At 42.4% G+C, this 17,830-nt stretch overlaps 1 protein-coding gene across 12 annotated transcripts in view; it reads right to left on the reverse strand.

The window, feature by feature from the left end:
• Window positions 1-17,530, reverse strand: part of LOC132979219 (adhesion G protein-coupled receptor L2-like) — an 86,653-nt gene extending 69,123 nt beyond the window's left edge. For 4 of the 12 annotated variants that reach the window (XM_061044826.1, XM_061044824.1, XM_061044825.1 and 1 more), the window contains exon 1: window positions 16,873-17,525. The gene's annotated coding sequence lies outside the window, so the exon portion shown is untranslated. Of the gene's footprint in view, window positions 1-16,872 lie in introns of all 12 variants that reach the window. The other 8 variants (XM_061044831.1, XM_061044829.1, XM_061044830.1 and 5 more) reach the window with 2 other exon arrangements.
• Window positions 17,531-17,830: the final 300 nt, after the last annotated feature.

Consider the following 17,830-nt stretch of genomic DNA (forward strand, 5'->3'; position numbering starts at 1 on the left):
ATGATCAGCCGTCGCCCCGCTGGGCAACATGTCCCCCTTTCTCCTTTAAGCCTGTGGACAACACAGAAGTGCTCATCTTCCTAAAAAACACTGTTTTGTTTGGTGGGATTTCTGCACTGAATCGGCCCGGACTTGAGATAAAAGGATTAGGCGATTACCATTAAGATGCTTTACACAAGTTCTGACAGACGTATCATAATTTCACATCAGGGGACTGAGAGAGAGAGGGGGAGTGGGTGATGGTCGTGGGGGGCTAAGATGTTCTCAAGCAGAAAATGATTTTAAGAGTTAAGCGAGGCATCGTTAACCCCACAGAGATGGTGCTGAGGAATTATCCACACAAAACCCCCCACTGCTCTGAAGCCCTGGAATTGAGGTTACTTGTTTCTTGGCCAGCGATTTAAGCATAATGATCATCTTGTTCCACTGAGAGATATATATGTACACAGTTATGACTAACTGTCACCACCTACACTACATTCTATGAGCTCAAACATATAATACACACCAGAAGACCACTTACTAAATAAAAGTTATTCATTTTCATCTGCGCCTTCGGCTCCTCTTCGTAGAAAAATACTGCTATACAAATTCCCCATGGGTTTCTCTCTCTATTAACAGTATATCTTTCTGGAAACCAGACAAAAAAAAATGAAGAATGATATACAAACATTCACGACATCTGTTTTTCTTTCGTCTCCTATACATACACAGTGGAAACCCGAGGAGAGAAATCTATCATCAGTTAAGATAATGGAGAAAATCACAGTGCACAGCCAATTTTTCACATCAGCATGATAGAAATAATAAGCAAGCATTTAAAAGAGGACGGCGAGCAATTAAAAAATAATTAAAACAAATGGAGAGAAGGAGACGGCCCACATGTCTTCACATGGAATACATGGCTGTGTGCAACAGCCGGCCGAGTGAATGTGAGTCTCCTTTGACAAAGCTTGTGTCTGCCTCACTCAAGCTGGAGAGGCGTCCAGTGAAAGAGGGAGCGAGGGGAAGGGGGGAGTTACTGAGTTTCTAAGCCGGGAGGGACTAAATGGATGGGAGAGGGAGAGCAGAGGAGGAGAAGAATGGAAGGGGGAGAAAGGAAGGGGCGGTGGGGTCACAGAGGAGGATTGACAGCCTGTGAGTACGGCCTGACCTCGTGGGTTCGCCTCCAAGTTTTCTCCACCGGCTTAGAGAAGACAAAAATAAAGCCCAGGAATGTTAATTTATTTTCAATTGTCAACGGCGAGAGTAGAGATAAAGAGCGCATACATACATATCAAGTAAGAGTGGAACAAAACTAATGCGCAAGTCCAAGTGTAAGCTGAAAACCTACAAGTGAAATAGAGATGTGGCTCTGTTGAGCTGGATCTCGCCTGCACAATGATTCTTCTTCCACTCTTTGAGTAAGGACTAATTTGGAGAACTTTTTTGCCCCGCCCCCTTGCCCTACATTCTGCAGAAAAAAAAGACACACCAAAGAGGGGAATTTCAAACATCACAAAATGGTTGATGGGCTAGAAGTGAGAGACGGGAACCACAGGAACTGAGAAAACACTTTTTTTTTTTTCAGTCATCAGTGCACCCTGATGTTCCCAAGGAACTCTTTTGTCATGACAGTCCTGTCAGGGCTTCGCTCGCAGCCCCTGCAGGGACATGATGTCATTTCCTTGGCTCCACCAGAGATGTAGAGAACCTGCCATCAACTGCCAGAAACCGAGACGGGCCGACACCGAGCTCAGTCTGCAGAGAGTCTTCTCAACTCAGAGCTGATAAGATATATGACTAAGATAAACAGGTTGTAAACAGCAGTTTGCAGCTTAACACACTGGCTTCTGACCTAAGGCTAAAATGATTGATTGACAGATTGAATCACTCTTTAAATGAATGATGACAAATACTGTATTTTCAGCCAAAGAAATCAGTCCTTCCAGCTTCTCAATGTAAATTTAGCAGATCTTTCAGTTTTGTGACAATCAGCAGAATATTTTGGGTTTGATGAAAAAGCAAATAGTTTGAAAACGTTTGGATTCAGCTCTGAATTATGGGCACAATTCTTAAGACATTTTAAAAGAAATCTCATGACTGAATAAAACTTACTTAGCTGTTAGGCTAGTTTGAATTTTCATGAGTAATATTTAACCCTTTCATAAAAGTAGAGCTGAATTGATAATTGCAAGAACACATTCAAAAATGTCTCTCAGTCTAGACTAAAATTGCAAACATTTTTGGGTTATCTTGTTTTAATGTTAGGACAAAATGTATCTATTTTTTCTTTTTCTTTTTGGCTTTTTGGCTTTATTGGATAGGACAGTGAAGAGAGAAAGAAACCAGAGAGAAAGAGTAGTAGAAAAGAGCCACAGGGCGGACTCAAACCCAGGCCGTCCGTCCATGGGGTGTGACCTAACCGCTTCGAGACAGTTTCTTGAAAAAAAGAGAGAAACTTTTGTAACTTCTGAGTTTCCTTCAGCCACTTAGTGCTACAAACTCCATCATCATTACAGCTCCATTCTGTGCCTTGAAATCTTTTCTTTGCCACCACGTGTTGTTATGTTTGTTAATGCATCAAAGAACGTCTTTCATCTTCTGTTAGTGATGTCATGTTTTTTTTGTTTTTTTTTTACTTTTCTCAGGTATAAACGGCTCAAGATTAAAAGAGGACATCTAAAAAAAAAAAAAAAATCTTCAAAATCTTCAGTGCACTAAAATCCTGAGCAGAAAGCCCCCTGAGAGGTGCAATGCTTCACTATTTCATTGAAAGCACACAACAGTTGGTGTGTTGAACAGCTCCTGGCCAAATGATTGAGGCAGCAGATAAGATAGAGTGCCAGCGGGCAGATGGACAGAGTGAAACAGAGAGGGGCGAGCAAGGGAGCTTAGTAAAGTGAAGAGAACAAAGACGACCCAGACTGAAGAACCAGGTTAGTGTCAAGCTAGGCGAGGAGAGGCTGAGGTGTACTCTTCAAAAAGAGCTGTGTGGAGGAGCAGACACTTCCAAAAAGGCTCAAAGTGGATTTTTCTCTCGTGGTTTGCAGCAGAAATGGTTGAATGTTCGTCTCTACTTTCCTTCTGGCCTTGACTTACTTAAAATGCCTGCTTCAAATGTTTGACGGTGGTACACATTTTGACATCCTCTGTCTTACTGGAAAGGTTACTCCGGATTATCAAGCACAAATGCAACTCCAAATATGAAAATGTGTGGCGTAAAAAAAAGAGAAATGAGCCAAAATGTGCTTCATTCTCTGATGTGTGTGACATTCTTGCAGGGCACGGTGTTGAAATGAAGAGGCTGACCTCGGAGCAGTTGGTTAAGCAGCGGGGTCACCGGGAGAGGAGCACGGATCGGCTCAATGCTGACACGGAAGAGAGAGGTTTCTCCTTCAATCAGTCTTTTCATAAATGTACTGACAGCCTCACTTCTCTCCTCCTCCACACATCATTCCAGCACTCCCCTGCCTGCTCTTTATCCACACAAACACACCCACGCACACACTGCTCACCTCCAGCTCACTGCGGCATTAAAACACTTTTGTTTTTTACGACAGACACCATGATTGGCTTGGCATCATAACCCCCCCAACGCCAACCCCCCCCCCACACACACACACACACACAGACACACACACACAACAAATCCATTCATTCAATCACAGGCATTTGCAGCAGGTGATGTGTTTGTGTTCACACCTTCTGGGGGAAAACACAGCGTCACAATGTTACTTTTTTTTTTTTTTTTTTACACACTATAGCCCCATTCAGACTGGATTAGTATTACCGCTAAAGTAACTGTTAATACAGAACATCTGTGGTATTAATGATCAACATGCAGGCGCACAGATTTCTGTGTAATCTGTCTCCACGATTACAGAAATTCCATTCATGTGCTGCCATCGCGCCACAAATGTATCATAATAATCAAACACAGTTTCCGCAGCTGACAGCAACTTCTTTAAACAACGACCAAAAAGGAAGAAACGTCGCATCTGGAGCCGAGTGATCTCACATTGGGAGAATAAAAGGCTGAAATGTGTGCAGAGGAAATGACACACTATTTTGAAAACCTCTCCAGGTTGTCCTTTCAGAGAGGACTAGTGGAGGTTTTTTTTTTTTTTTTATATATATATATAAGAGGTTTATGTTTCCCGGGGTGCAGGAGGTCCCAGATTTTAGACTGACCACTAATGGGCAACATTCAGATGGGGGTTAAAAAATATACAGACACGCTCCATTTTCAATTACATTTGATCCTCCTCCTCCCCCCTGTAAAACTAATCCCATCCAAATGGGGTTTATGACAAAGTGGTACAATGACAAAGGGACATGTTTGTTGCCCAAAGCGAAGAGGAGTTTGTTTTTACTAAAAAATATATGCAAATTGAGCAGACTCCATTACTGCTGGAGGGAAGAAAAGTGAAACTAATTTTGAATTGTATGTGGAGGAGTGGGGGAAATGAAGTCAGAGGTGCATTAGATTTCTTAACTGTTTATATTTAGGTCTGACAATTTATAGTTTCAATGAAAGGTTCATTTCATTATCACAACAATCTGCAACAATTTTAAGACTATAACTATAAGAGCCTGAACATAAATATACTTTAGATTCTTTTTGCAGACAAGCAGATGAGTTTTAGTTTAGTAGCCAGCCTTGAGTCATACCTGTACTCCTCCTTTATAGGCTCAGCACGTCCACCAATCGGATCGCAGGCAAATTGGGTGCTAACTCATTGACTTATAGAAGCATCCTGCATCTATTCAACTTATCCTGCACGGGGTGGGGGTGGAGAGGGGTGAGGGGATGAACTTCTGGTAATGTGGTGACAGAATTACACCACATACCACAGTTTACCAGTTCCTTAAATCCCAAATCACACAAAGTGCAACTTGTGCAGAAGAGTAATAAAGAAATGTATTTCTGATGATTTCACTTTGGCACTTTTAATTGGCTAATTGTATGTGTGTCTTTTATTTCCTATGTAACAAATGTGTCAATTGTGTGTGTGTGTGTGTGTGTGTGTGTGTGTGTGTTTTATTTGTACTTGCCTCATACTTGTGCTAATTCCGGCATATTAACATAACATAAATGCGTATTGCTGATATAGTGATGTGCAATGTCCTAATTCAATAAATAAATAAAACTACTGGCAATGATGTTCAAGATCTCACATCTAAAAAGTTATAAGCAGAGCATTACTTCCTGTTTTTTTTTTTATTTAGAGTGAACACAAACAAACATTATAAAGCTGTTCCCATTTAAGTAAGCTGTGCTTAAACTCAAATAGCTCCCCGAAGAAAATAACTCCGCTCGTAGAACAAGCCTCTCCACTCCCTCCTCGTCTCTAAAAGAGTTTATCAGAAGAACATTAACTGTGAACCTGACATTTTACGTCACTCAAACAAGCTGCTACGTCTCTCCCGGCACCCTGATTTACACTTCATGCCCACTGCATCTTCCTATTGATTGTAAGCTATTTAAAGTTATATGACTTCTTTCAGCTGGAAACAATTTAATGCAGCGCCTGTTTGCCACAATGACAACTCCACGGCTGGCTTCACATGCACTGATACGTGCATCCTTCCTCTCAGGTTTCATCACCTTTTCTTTGAAGGCCATTTCATGTAATGTTGAAAGTTTTTGCCCAACTTAAAACATGTTTTTTTTGTCTCTAATCCGGTCTGCTTTGCATTACCTCTGAATGCTCAGCACATGGGCTACATTCTAACTGAGGACGGGTTGTGTGGTCTCTTTTCACTCGAGTGTCTTCAGTGATTCACACACACTCTTACTTGCCCTAACTCCGGCGTGCAGGGTGCGCTCAGAAGCACAGTGACAACCCTGAATAAGTGTTACATTTGTAGGAGAAATCAATAAGAAAGAATTTGTGGTCATTTGTGAAAAGTAAAAAAAAGAAATGCCCTCATCATGTAATAAACTGCAGACATTTCAGTAACTTGGTGTGTTTCCTGATATGATGTGGAAAATGATAACAAAAAGACAAAAAATGTAATTTAATAAGGCAGAATTAACAAGTCCCTTAATTAATTAATAAGTCAACAAATATTAATGAAGTTGCAACTACTTAGGTATAAATATAAAGGCATCCTTTGTTTTAGTCAACTTCAAATCTTTGTCAGCTGAACATTTTCTGGATTTTGGGGTGAAATATTATTTTTTTCAGGAGATTAAATTTGATTTGGGGTAATTGTTATGTTCATTTGTAACAGTTTACTGACTGGTTTAACAGGAGAATAGATACAAATTCACAGCTAATGGAAATGACGGCAGGCTGCAGCCTTTCTTCCATAGATATTTGGTCAAAAAATGATGTTTTGATGTATCACATTAAGCAGAAAGCTCTCATTAGAAACTCAATCATTTATTTCATTTGTTTTTAAGTAGCCGTTGTTTTTAAGTATTACTCAAACATCGTAATATTTTAAAGCAACATGACAGGGTGACACAATACAGATCACTGATGTCAAGTTAGATTTAGATTTTTTTTGTTAGATTTTGAAATGGCCATAGTGAGGTCATTTCAAATCATATTAATATGCCAATGATTTTTTTTTTTTAACAAGTAATCCTACCAAGTGGTAAGTACAGCCTTTAAATTGTAATTTCATTTCAAAAGGAAGTCTACTCCATACTTTGCTCCGCAGGGTTTCCCTACATGTTAACCATTTTTAGATCTGGTGACGGAGGAATTTGATTTAATTCATGAAACCGCTGCAGAACATGTTACAGCTATGGTAGTCCTGTAAAATTGCCTCGTATACTATATGGCCATTACACAACCGTGTGGAGTAATCGACAGCCCTAATGAGTCCCAAGAGACGGCTGCCAATGCTATTATGGACCCACCACCATGTTTTACAGTCTTTTGGCTCCTTTCTTTTCTCAAGGTAAACTCACAAAAAGTAGGAGAGGGTGTAGGAAATGTTTCACATCGCCTTGTTGTTTTCAGTTTTGAATTTATATTCCACATGTTTGTTTCTTGGATTTGGATTTAAGTGTTTTCTGAAGGGTGTTCCCATAATAAATGCTGTTTTTGTAAAGGCAATAATGAAGCTGGGGATGGTTTGTCTGTGTACTATGGGTTTAATCTAATATACAGAGCTGTTTTGATGCTGAAGTTTAATTGTGATGAGAAGCTTTATCATAAATGTATCCATACTTTCAGATTTAATACTCTGGCCCTGAACTCACCAAACTGAGCGCCCCTCAAATTTCTATCAGAAAGAGGTTGAAGTGACCATATCACCAACTCTAATGTAATCACAATAACATGAGCAGTCCTGCTGTGAACATGTTTGTCCTCCCTGATGGAGTAATAACTAACCCTAGCCCACTACATAGAGGTTGACACGAAAGCTTTTGAAATTAAGATCATTTTTTGGGCATATAGTTGAAGCAGCTAATATCTGTGTGCGCTCTGATTGAGGAATATGGAACATTAAAAAAATAACATTACTTTCACAAAAACACAACATGTTCTGGTTTCAGTGCTTTGGTTCAGTGATAATGGAGAAAAAAAAAAACGCCTGAAGGTCCTCAAGGGTATGCTTTGGACTCAGGGCTGACTTTGTGCTTTACAATTTAATCATTTGTTAAAATATGAATGAAAATGATCTGTAATCATGACTGAAAACATGTTTGTACTGGCTTGTGTGAATGAGATGGCTCTTTTTTGTTGCAAGCAGATAATTATGAATTACAGCCCTTCAGAAAAAAATATTTTGGATGGATGCAGTTTTCCTCCAAAGCTGAAAACATGTCGAGATGATATCTTTTAGCCATGTTGTTCAGCTCTACTGTTGGCTGTACTGAGCTGGAAATGAGCCAGCACACACTTAATATGCATACACGCGCTTTAGGCCTGGGCGTGTTTCGTGCTTGTTTTCCATTCAAAGTCGTTTTTTTTTTTCTCAGAAATGTTTTGTTTTTTTTATTTGTCCTCCTACTCTGTCTTCTTCCTTTAGAAACAAGACACAGGCATCATCAATCTGTAGCATTTCCACTGGGAAATGGGAACTGGTTGGACTTGTTTTTCATGTTTCCTTGTACATAATTACTTTCTGTTCTCTTCCTGTCGTTGCTGTGACACTCGCAGGGTCATTATTCAAGATTCAAATACTCCTGATACAGCTATAAACCACTTAATTCTGATTTTTTTTTTTTTTTTAAAGATGGATCTCTTCAGGATTACTCTGGGTAATAAAAAGCCTCCTCTTTGACAGATGAAAGAAGAGCTTGTCATGGATGAAACCTAAGCTTTAAAATGTCAGAACGGACAAAAACACAACATAATTACACAACAAAGCTGCTAAACAACTAGATACGTTTCTAGACATTTAGGTCCAATCTTGGAATGCACATTTGACCAGACTTAAGGTCTTAAATGCCCCAAATCTGTTATTTTGGACACAAGACACTTTTCACTTTGCCAAATGTTGTTTTTGAGGCTAAAACCCTTCAACATCCCTTAGTCCATGTTGAACTGGAACCCGAAGTGTTGCTCAAAGGACAACACGGTTGAGTTCTAGCATGCCCAATGATACGCTCTCGCAGTATTTCCAAGAGTTGGTTCTGCTCGCTCCTTTGTGATGCAAACTGGAGGGCCATACAAGTGCAGAGAGAATGTCTTGGAACAATGATGAACGTGCATGCTGTAAGAACAGGACAACTGTTAGGGCGTACAGGTCGGATGTGCATTCAGCACTTAAAAAGAGATTTGACTGAATGCATCTATGTGGATACATTCAGGCAATTACTCTGCAGCTATTCCACTGCTTGTCATCCAGGGTCAGAGAAGCTGCTGAAACTCCATTTCACTGTTCAAAACACCATTGACTATTGGTTATGTGTTTTTTTTTAATTTTTTTTGTTGTTGTTAAAGAAATGTGCAGAATTGTGTTTATGTAACCTTGGACCAAGGATATCAAAATATAAAGAACAAGTATAAAAAAAGTCCATTAAAAAAAAAAGGTCCATTTTAAGATTATGTACAAAAACGAACAGTTGATCAAAACCACATAAAGTGAGATTTCTCACTGCTTAACTTGGCTCCTCTGAGACCGCAACAAAGAATAATTGAATTATTAAATCATCTGTTTAGAATATTAAACTTCAGAAAAGAATTCAAACACTTGACCCAAGTTCCCTGTGAAAACTTAGTTATGCTCCTTTTTTCAAACAGTCATAAACAAAGGCTTTCAGTAAACAATGATCCACCTCAGACAAATCCATGAGTTATGGCCTCTGTCCACCTACGTTTTTTTTTTTTTGTTCTGCCGGCGCCCACAACCTAGATTTCAGAGCGCTTCTCAGCGGCGCTTACTGTTGGAAGGTTATGGAAGTTGGCTCCCAGCACTACCACTTTCCCTGAAGTTGACCATAAGGTGTTCTTGGCTTAGAAATTTTTTTTAAAAATCGCTCTGTATGCCGATGTTTAAAGACATTTCAAAGAAACATTATGCAAATAATATGTGCAAAGGAATGATGTCCTGGCATTAGCGGCTTCAGATCGGGAAATTTGACCCCTGAAAAGACGAGACATGTTAGTTTCTACTCCGCCCTTGTTGTTGACTAAGTTTCTATCTGAAGTCCCGCTCCTTTTTGGTTTTGATTGGCTGGTGAGAGAGAAGTGACATACTGTACATGCATGGGTGTGTTGCCAATGTTGAACTATTTTTTTTGACTGAGAGTGCCGTGTGTGTGTGTGTGCAGTGACAAAAAACAGCTGACACAGAAATTGTTTGCACTAAGAACCCTGGATACAGGAACCTCAAGGTTAGGATGACATCACAATAACTTGTATTCTGATCAGGCTTTTCTCTTCCTTATCTACTAATCATTTCATTTCTACAGGCTGCAATTTCTCTTTTTCTTCCACCGGACAGCTTTTCATCACATCTGAGCTCGCTGTGTTAACCAAAGTACCTCACTTGAAACATTTGTCCATACTAAATAAAAGCAGCAGAGCCAAAGTTCTGTGTGTGCATGTGTGTGCATGTGTGTGTTTTTCCATATAAACCAACAAATAAAAGCAACAAACACACAGCCACCATACCATCCTCAGTGCTTCAAAAACAAAGACAAGCTTCTGTAGATTCAATTCTTTTCTCTGCTGCCAAGATTCCCTTGTGCTGTGGCTTAGCACAACGCTATTGTAAAGGATGCATGCTTCTTTTATTTTATTTTCCAGCTCCCTTCAGCCTCCGTTGTTTTGTTTTTTTTCTCCTTCTCCCCTCTCCTCCAGTACATCATTCCTGTGGGTGTTTGTGCCGTGTCCCATAGTTACAGGATAAGAGTCCCAGCCGCTCACAGAGTTAAAAGCCTGCCCTGTCCCACTCGTACGAACAAGACCATCAATAATTCACCCTCATCGGGAAGCATTATCTAACAGCCTTATAAAAATTTGAAGATTTTAGGTGACAACATGGAGGCATGAAGAAAGCGCCCCCCTCCCCCTCTCCCCCCCCTGTCAGAGGACAACTCGAGGTGGCGAAAATCTGTTTAAAGTGCAGGCGTGTGAGACCTGTCTGCACCGTCTGTCCTGTGAGGCTGATTTAACCATTACACACACAAAAAGACAGAGGGCTCTTTGAGTTAAGGCAGAGTCAACGAGAAAGACACATATCCCCCCTATGTATGTGTGTGTGTGTGTGTGTGTGTGTGTGTGTGTGTGTGTGTGTGTGTGTGTGTGTGTGTGTGTGTGTGTGTGTGTGTGTGTGAGAGAGAGGGAGGGAGAAAGGAGTGCAGCTCAGAGGTGGAAGCATTCGCTCGGCTGTATTAACGCCCAGGCTCATTCTCATTGACGGTGAAATCCCTCTAAGCCTGGATCAATTACATCCAGCTCTGCTGTAATTAAAATGTCCTAACAAAGGTCTTCGGAGCACGCCGAAGAAACCTGGCCATTGAAAATAAGCTCTATCCAAATTATAGCACCATCTCCAAGAAAACAGTTCAGGATTGCATTCAGGCTTTCTCTGGTGACGTAAATAAATAAAAAAGTGTCCACACACGGCTGCTGTCTCCCCCCCCCTCAATAAGGTCAAGATCTGATTTAGGATAATGAAGCTCACATGAAACACAATCATGCTGCTATATTTCTCGATAACGCAACCACAGGAGAAAAATGGTGCTTGTTTTTATAGCCCTAGAAACTAAGAAAGCTAAGCTTTAAAGTACATGTGATGCTCTGCTGGGGAACGACACAACGCTTATGAGTCTCCTAATTAAAACTCAGCAGTGGAGTGATTAGCAATCACAACTTCACTCTTCAAATATCGAGATCTGATTTGCTTGGATGATCAACAACGAGCCTCCTTCGCTCCCTGTCTTTAAGGGGGCTTTTGAAATGGAGGAAATCAGCACAAGAAAGGGCGCAGCTGAAATTTTAAGGCCTTATCTTGCTTTTCTTTTTCTCTCTCTCTCTCTCTCTCTCTCTTTGGCAGGAAGTCGTTTACGTCGCATCACTTTCAATTTTTTTTAATGTTGACTGCCAGCGATCATAAAACGGATTACATGCTGCTGTTGAAGTGTTTTTGGTTTCACATGATAATTCATCATAGTGTGAAACCCGGCTATAAAACGTGAGGAACATTACTTATGGCAGCCACCAAAATCAAACTTGAAAGCTGCTCCCTCGCCGCAGCCGAGGAGGGACTCTTCCACAGACAACAGGAGGGAGCAAGATGGCTGCCTGCGCTGACACATTGTGAGAGCAACGCCTTGCTGTTCTAGGTAATAGATTCTGTTTGCTGTGTGACTCCCACCGTTTCTCATCGCCTGTGACAACACCTGCCAATCAAAGCCCGGGGAACATTCAAGGGCTTTGACAATATCTCGTCAACCTTGAAAACCACATTGGCCTCATCGCGAGACGTCGAGTGACAACGCTTAAGCATCAAGTAACCTTCAGACTAAAGTTGATGGCGTGCCTCTTTCTTTTTTTTTCTCTTTTAAAATAGGAGAAAAGCTCTCCGAACATTTGCACTGAGGTATTGTCACTGTACGCAAAGGCACAACAAATGGCAGCAGATCAGTAGGAGGTGAGAAGGAAGTGTTGAACCACACAAGAGCATGTTCTGTAGAAGAATGCTACAAACGCTTCAGGAAATCTGTCCGAAAACAGTGTATTCATTTAATCTAGCCTTTTGATTTCCCCGAACAACTGATTCAACAGGAAACAAATGTGCCCGTGCCGTCCATGTGAAAGCATTTAATAGAAGAATTCTTGCTGTCTTTCACATGGGAAGACCTCGCAGATTACTCATACGGAAAATAAAACATAGGCTTTGGTTGATACCTGTGATATTGTCTTCCGTTTCCATGCAAAATACCAAATAACAATGTTACACCACATCAGTCGAGTGATTTACATTTTTATGTGATTTCTGAATACCATGGAGGGGGACAGGAGGAGGTTTTTCTGCAGGGAGGCAAGGCCTGAACCTCCGTTTTTCTGGGATAATTATATGATGCTATTTAGGAATCTGAGCGAAGAAGAGAAGAGCATTTCCTCAGTCGAAGACAGATGACCTGTCAGATGCACCTAATGCCAAGACAAAGCCTTCAGCCTTTAATCCACACACTTCCTGTGACCTATACTATGACAGAACCAAATAAAGCACACTATCTTTGAATCCCCCCCCCCCCCCCCCCCGAGACGGAGCAGCGTCCTCGTATGCTAATGCCAGCCCAGTGTCGGAGAAGAAGCTCCGAGGGCGGCCCAGACAACTCACAGGTCAGTGCTAATCTTCTGATATATGGTGCCTAAAGACCCGGGACACATCCATCACCCGCCGCCGACGGCTACCCAACCGGGACGGATCCGCACACACTGAAGGGGTTAACACCCCCCCCCCCCCCCCCCCCCCCCCACAAAGAGACCTCTGATGATCCATCACTCAGGAAAGCAGCTACTCTTCTAAGCCATGCGTCCTTTAACAACACCGAGGGGGGAGCTGTTTTGTTTTTTTTCCCCTTATAGCAATGAGTGCGAGCAGAGCCAGCGTGACTGCTGGAGCCTCTGTTGATCATTAAACATCCATTTTAAAGCAGTGGGGGAAAGTTAACTGTCATTTTAAACACAGGAGGTGGCATCATGGGAGAGGGATTTCTCCCCCTCTCTCATGTATTTTGTCAGTGACATGGAGCAAGAGACCATATATCCATCCATCGTGTTAACTACCCAAACGCGTAATCATTCCTTCCAGTCATCTGTCTCTATTTTTTTTTTAAAAGGCGAGCCGCAAAAAGAAGCTGCAACGGGCTAATGCAGCCGCATGAGAAACTCACCCTGAAGCACTTCGTTAAGGGAAGAAAATGCCCTCTTCTACTCGTGTGTTTTTCTTCTTCATCCTCTGGCTCCAGCTCGAGACTCTGAACCATTTTGTAGCCACACTAACCCAGGAAGAAATCCATGTTATAGAGGTGCCAATTTCTCCACCGACAGAGCAGAATGCATGTACCTCTCCTCCTCTTCAGCTGCTTTTTAATAATTCCAACAACCAGGCTCGGCACAGTGCAGAGCCCACTCAACACTAACTTTTTCTCAACTCGACAAACTTACTACACAGGCTACATCGCCCCTGCCCTCTCTCCTCCTACACATATACAATGCAGGGAGGGAGCACTGTTCTCTGGAGTTTTTCTGTCTTTCTCTGAAGTCATAGAAGGAAACATAGGAAATCACTAACAGAAGAAGAAGAAGAAGAAGAAGAAGAAGAAGAAGAAGGGTGAAGTCAGTACAACAAGGGAAGAAGAAGTAGATCAATCAGCAGAGAGGGTGCTGAACATCATAAATTGATTATATGTAACTGACGTAAAGGGTATTTCTCCTTCATTGCAATCAAATCTGTCTTATCCACCATTATTCATCCATCCCTCTCCCTCTCTCCCCCCCCCCCTCCCCCACCCTCCATCCTGCTCTCTTTCTGTCCATTTGTTTGTTCAACATTTCACAGCGAGCGTGTGAGAGGAATTGAACAAGACAGCTGTCAAACCCCGAGCGCCGTGAGTGAAGATGGCAGGTGAAGTCTTCGCCATCCTGCTTTCATGGGTTCAAAATGCTCACCCCTTTTCAGCTTCTTTTTTTTTTTTTTAAATGTTGAAATGAAAAGAAAAGGACGCGGAAGGAGAAGCAAGCTCTCCTGTGCTGAAAATGTTCTAGTGTTATTACCCAGGAGCACGATGACCATGAAGAGGCCACAGACCCCCACTGTGCCCCCCAACAGGCTTATACATTCCCTGCATCTGGGTAAAATATCTCACATGCTGCACTTTATTGTATTATTAACTGACATTGAGCCTCCTTTCAAAGTAAAAGCATGCACAAGGACAATAATAGCATGTTTCTCAAAACGAGTGTCTTTATGTTCGCCTGTATTCAAGTTGTCGACAATTGCAGAGAACTTTATTCCATGTAACACAAGGCAAAGCAGAAACCTTTAAAATAAACAGCACCATTGCCGCATTCTTCCTGTGACAAACAACAGCTGCACAGAATGAGAAATAAATATTATCCCTGCGACAGAGAAAACACTCAGACACAGAAAGGTATAGTCTGAGTCCCTCACAAAACGTGGCGATTCTGCGCCTTTTGCATCTGCACTCAACATTTATTTAGCAAGAGAGAACTCGGAATTCAATTGGCAGGATTCTAAGTGTACACAGCTGTGGACAAAATATGAGTCAAAATAAGTAAGCTGATTTTAAATGGAGTTTAAAAAAAAAAGTGTGTTTTTTTTTCTTGTAATTTCTGCTTAAAAATGAAATAAAGAATTGTGTTGACGTTTGAGAAACACAGAAGGAAAATATTTCAGCGCACAAATTCCTCCTAACAAGACCACGTCTCTGAACTGCGTCCAGCATGTCCACTAAATATGTGGCTTTTGGTGTGAGATTATGGCCAACAAATGATCCCAAAATCCACACTGAATCTGTTTTCCAACACTAACACTTGCTCCTCACAAACACACAAAACCAACTGCAAATGTCCAGCGAAACCTCCTCCACCAGCTACAGAGGCAGCAGCAGCAGCAGCAGCACTCCATCAGAACAAAACTGCTCAGAGGAAGGGGGCTGGTAGCTCAAGTTCTCCCTATTGAAATGCAGACACTTTGATATGGAAATTGGCAGTTACAAAAACCCGCTAGAATTCACACCAGCTCTGCATTGAAGCCATTTGCGCAATGTGAGATGAGATGGCACTTCCTCCCCAAGACAACACACAGACAAATGGACCCAACCGGCACGTCTGGGGCGGGTGAGAGAGAAAGAGACGGGGGATGAAGGTAGAGAGAGAGAGAGAGAGAGAGGGGTGGAGAGCAGGAGGGAGAGGAGGGTGGAGAAAGAGGCAACAGAACATTTGCCCCCCCCCCGCCCCCCCTCCCTTCATCTTTTTGAATTCCTACAATCCAACGCCCAAGCTTTGTTTCAAGAAATCCCAAGAAATTTGCCCGGGCTGATGTGCAAGATTTGAAAGTGCCGCATGTACATTTTAGCAGTAAACACTTCCCACTTGTTTGGGCCATTTCTGAAGAAATGACCTCTTCTTCTAACAACAATCAACTGTCGGCCATGTCAGTATCATACACCCATGGTCGACATCATCCCAGCCAGCAGGACTTTCCTCACTTCTTTTGTCCTCCAAAATGGCTGAAAAACTTCTCCCGGCCGCCGATTTTGTGTGGCGGCAAGTCAATTCCTCACGCTGTGCATATGGATTATATAATGTTGCGGCTCTCTTTTGTTCATAAAAAAAAAAAAAAAACGGACTCGAAAGATGCTTTGGTGTGCGTTTATCTTCTATATCAACTGTGATCAAGAAAGTCCCTCATCCATACTTCCCCGCATGAAAGCTGTTATATAAGTCTATATGCCTGGGTAGCTCTCTGTTCCCCCACTTGTCAGTATGGCTTATATAATGTTGCAGCACTGTCCTGATTTTTGCATTGGCAGTATGGATTGTAATGTAAATGTTATTTAAGTTTCAGCCTGTCACAAACGTGCCCTCCTGGGGTTTCTCTCTGAAGTCTATGCGGCCCTATCGCTCTAAAAGCTTCACGTGAGAATCAGATATGGCTCTCTCAGCCTGCAAAAACTTGCATGAGTGTGTGTGTGTGTGTGTGTTAAAGTGTGAGTGTGTGTGTGTGTGTGTGTGTCCCATCATCACACATGGCTGCCTCAGGTCTGTGAATTATACATGCTCTGTGAAATGATCTTATTTTATAGCCGCAAAATGGAGAAGTAAATGGAGACAGTATCTGACATCTAACTACTTAGCTCCTGGTGTCCTGGACTGGGTGGAGATGCGAGTGTGAGCTTGTGTCTTTTTCTCATTCACCATTCTCACACTGATTATCATCCCTCAACACGATTTAAATCTACTCATGTTTGCTTTTCCTGATGTTTTTCCATTTACAGCCAGGATTAACTCCGCTTACAGTTGATCCAAATAAAAAACAAAACCAAAAAAAAACTGAATTGTAGAAACTGAACGCACATCGAAAATGAGAGTTTCCACAAATGTAAGCATTTTACAAAACAATGCATCTTTGACTGGCTTTTAAAATTAAACTACACTCACTCAAATCCTCATTCACGTGATGTTAATAGCACAGAAACCTGATGAAAGATTTAAAAAAACTACAAGCTCCAAACACCACTAAACTATCTCAAATACTATCTAGTGTGTATTGATCGCTCATCTTTGCAGTTTTAAACTGCTGGAGGAGCTCGCATAGGCCCGTTTTCAGACACTCGCCTTATCACATCCAGGGAGTGTAAATAAATGGTATCGATCCAGAAAAGCATAACCCGGCATCTCCCATGAAAGACTCAAAACATCCGCTCTTTAAGGGGCTACTTACAGTGGGTACGCCGTGCCAAAATATGGATCCCGGCATGGAGTGAGAATTTCAGATCAACACCAGGAGCCCCCCTCCTCTCCGTTTTTCAGAAGAGGCCCCCAGAAACTAAGCAGCGGGTCACACAAAGACGGCTCGGGCTCGGCTGCATGCTCCACTTTCCTCACAGCGGGCGGATGGTGGTGGTGTTGTTTCCCATGGCAGGTATCTGTTCTTCTCCCAGCCAACGCGTCCAGGACCGGACGAATAGCTCCATGTCGAGGGGCTCTATTCAAAAGTAATAATCGTTACTTCTCCCCCCCCTCCTCCTCCTCCTTCTTCTCCTGCTCCTGAGCGTGCACCCAGGCTCTTTCCGACGGTTACACTGCATAAAAAAAAGGGAGCACTTCAAGGAGACGAGATGCGCCCCAGTCTCGCTACAAAATCAAACTCCGGGCACGTCTTTTCTCACTGACAACTCTGAGTGCGGGTTCTCCAGCGGCCCAGTCCAAAAGGTACAGCCCCTAAGAGGAAGGGTAGGACTTCTTAAGTCTGGGTTTCGGTACGCTCCCGGTTCTTTCCCCCCCCTTGCGTCTCCTCCAACACGCCGTGCAGACAGTCGGAGCTACAGCCGGACTGGAGGCAAACAAGGCGAGAAGAAACGGCGCACCGGTCCTCGCTCTGCAGCAGCTGGCTGTGGAGGGAGGAACACAAAACATGGAGCGGAGTCCTTTCAGCGCCTGGACCGGATCCTCGCGCTAATTATGACAGCCCACGTTACGGCTAATAATGAAACCTTTTCTAACGTGTGCGTTCACATTTCGTAGCAGAAACAAGTTCAGCAGCTGTATTTTCTGAAAGCGATTCTGAGGTCGGGGGGGGGGTTCCAGGTTGAGCAGCTTTTAATCAGGTTTGCCTGCAGCTTAATCAGGAGAGGAGTGTGGAAAAAGTACAAGGCCATTCATTACCCAAAACTTGTTAC

Source organism: Labrus mixtus, chromosome 8 (assembly GCF_963584025.1).
Source record: "Labrus mixtus chromosome 8, fLabMix1.1, whole genome shotgun sequence".
Lineage (NCBI taxonomy): Eukaryota > Metazoa > Chordata > Actinopteri > Labriformes > Labridae > Labrus > Labrus mixtus.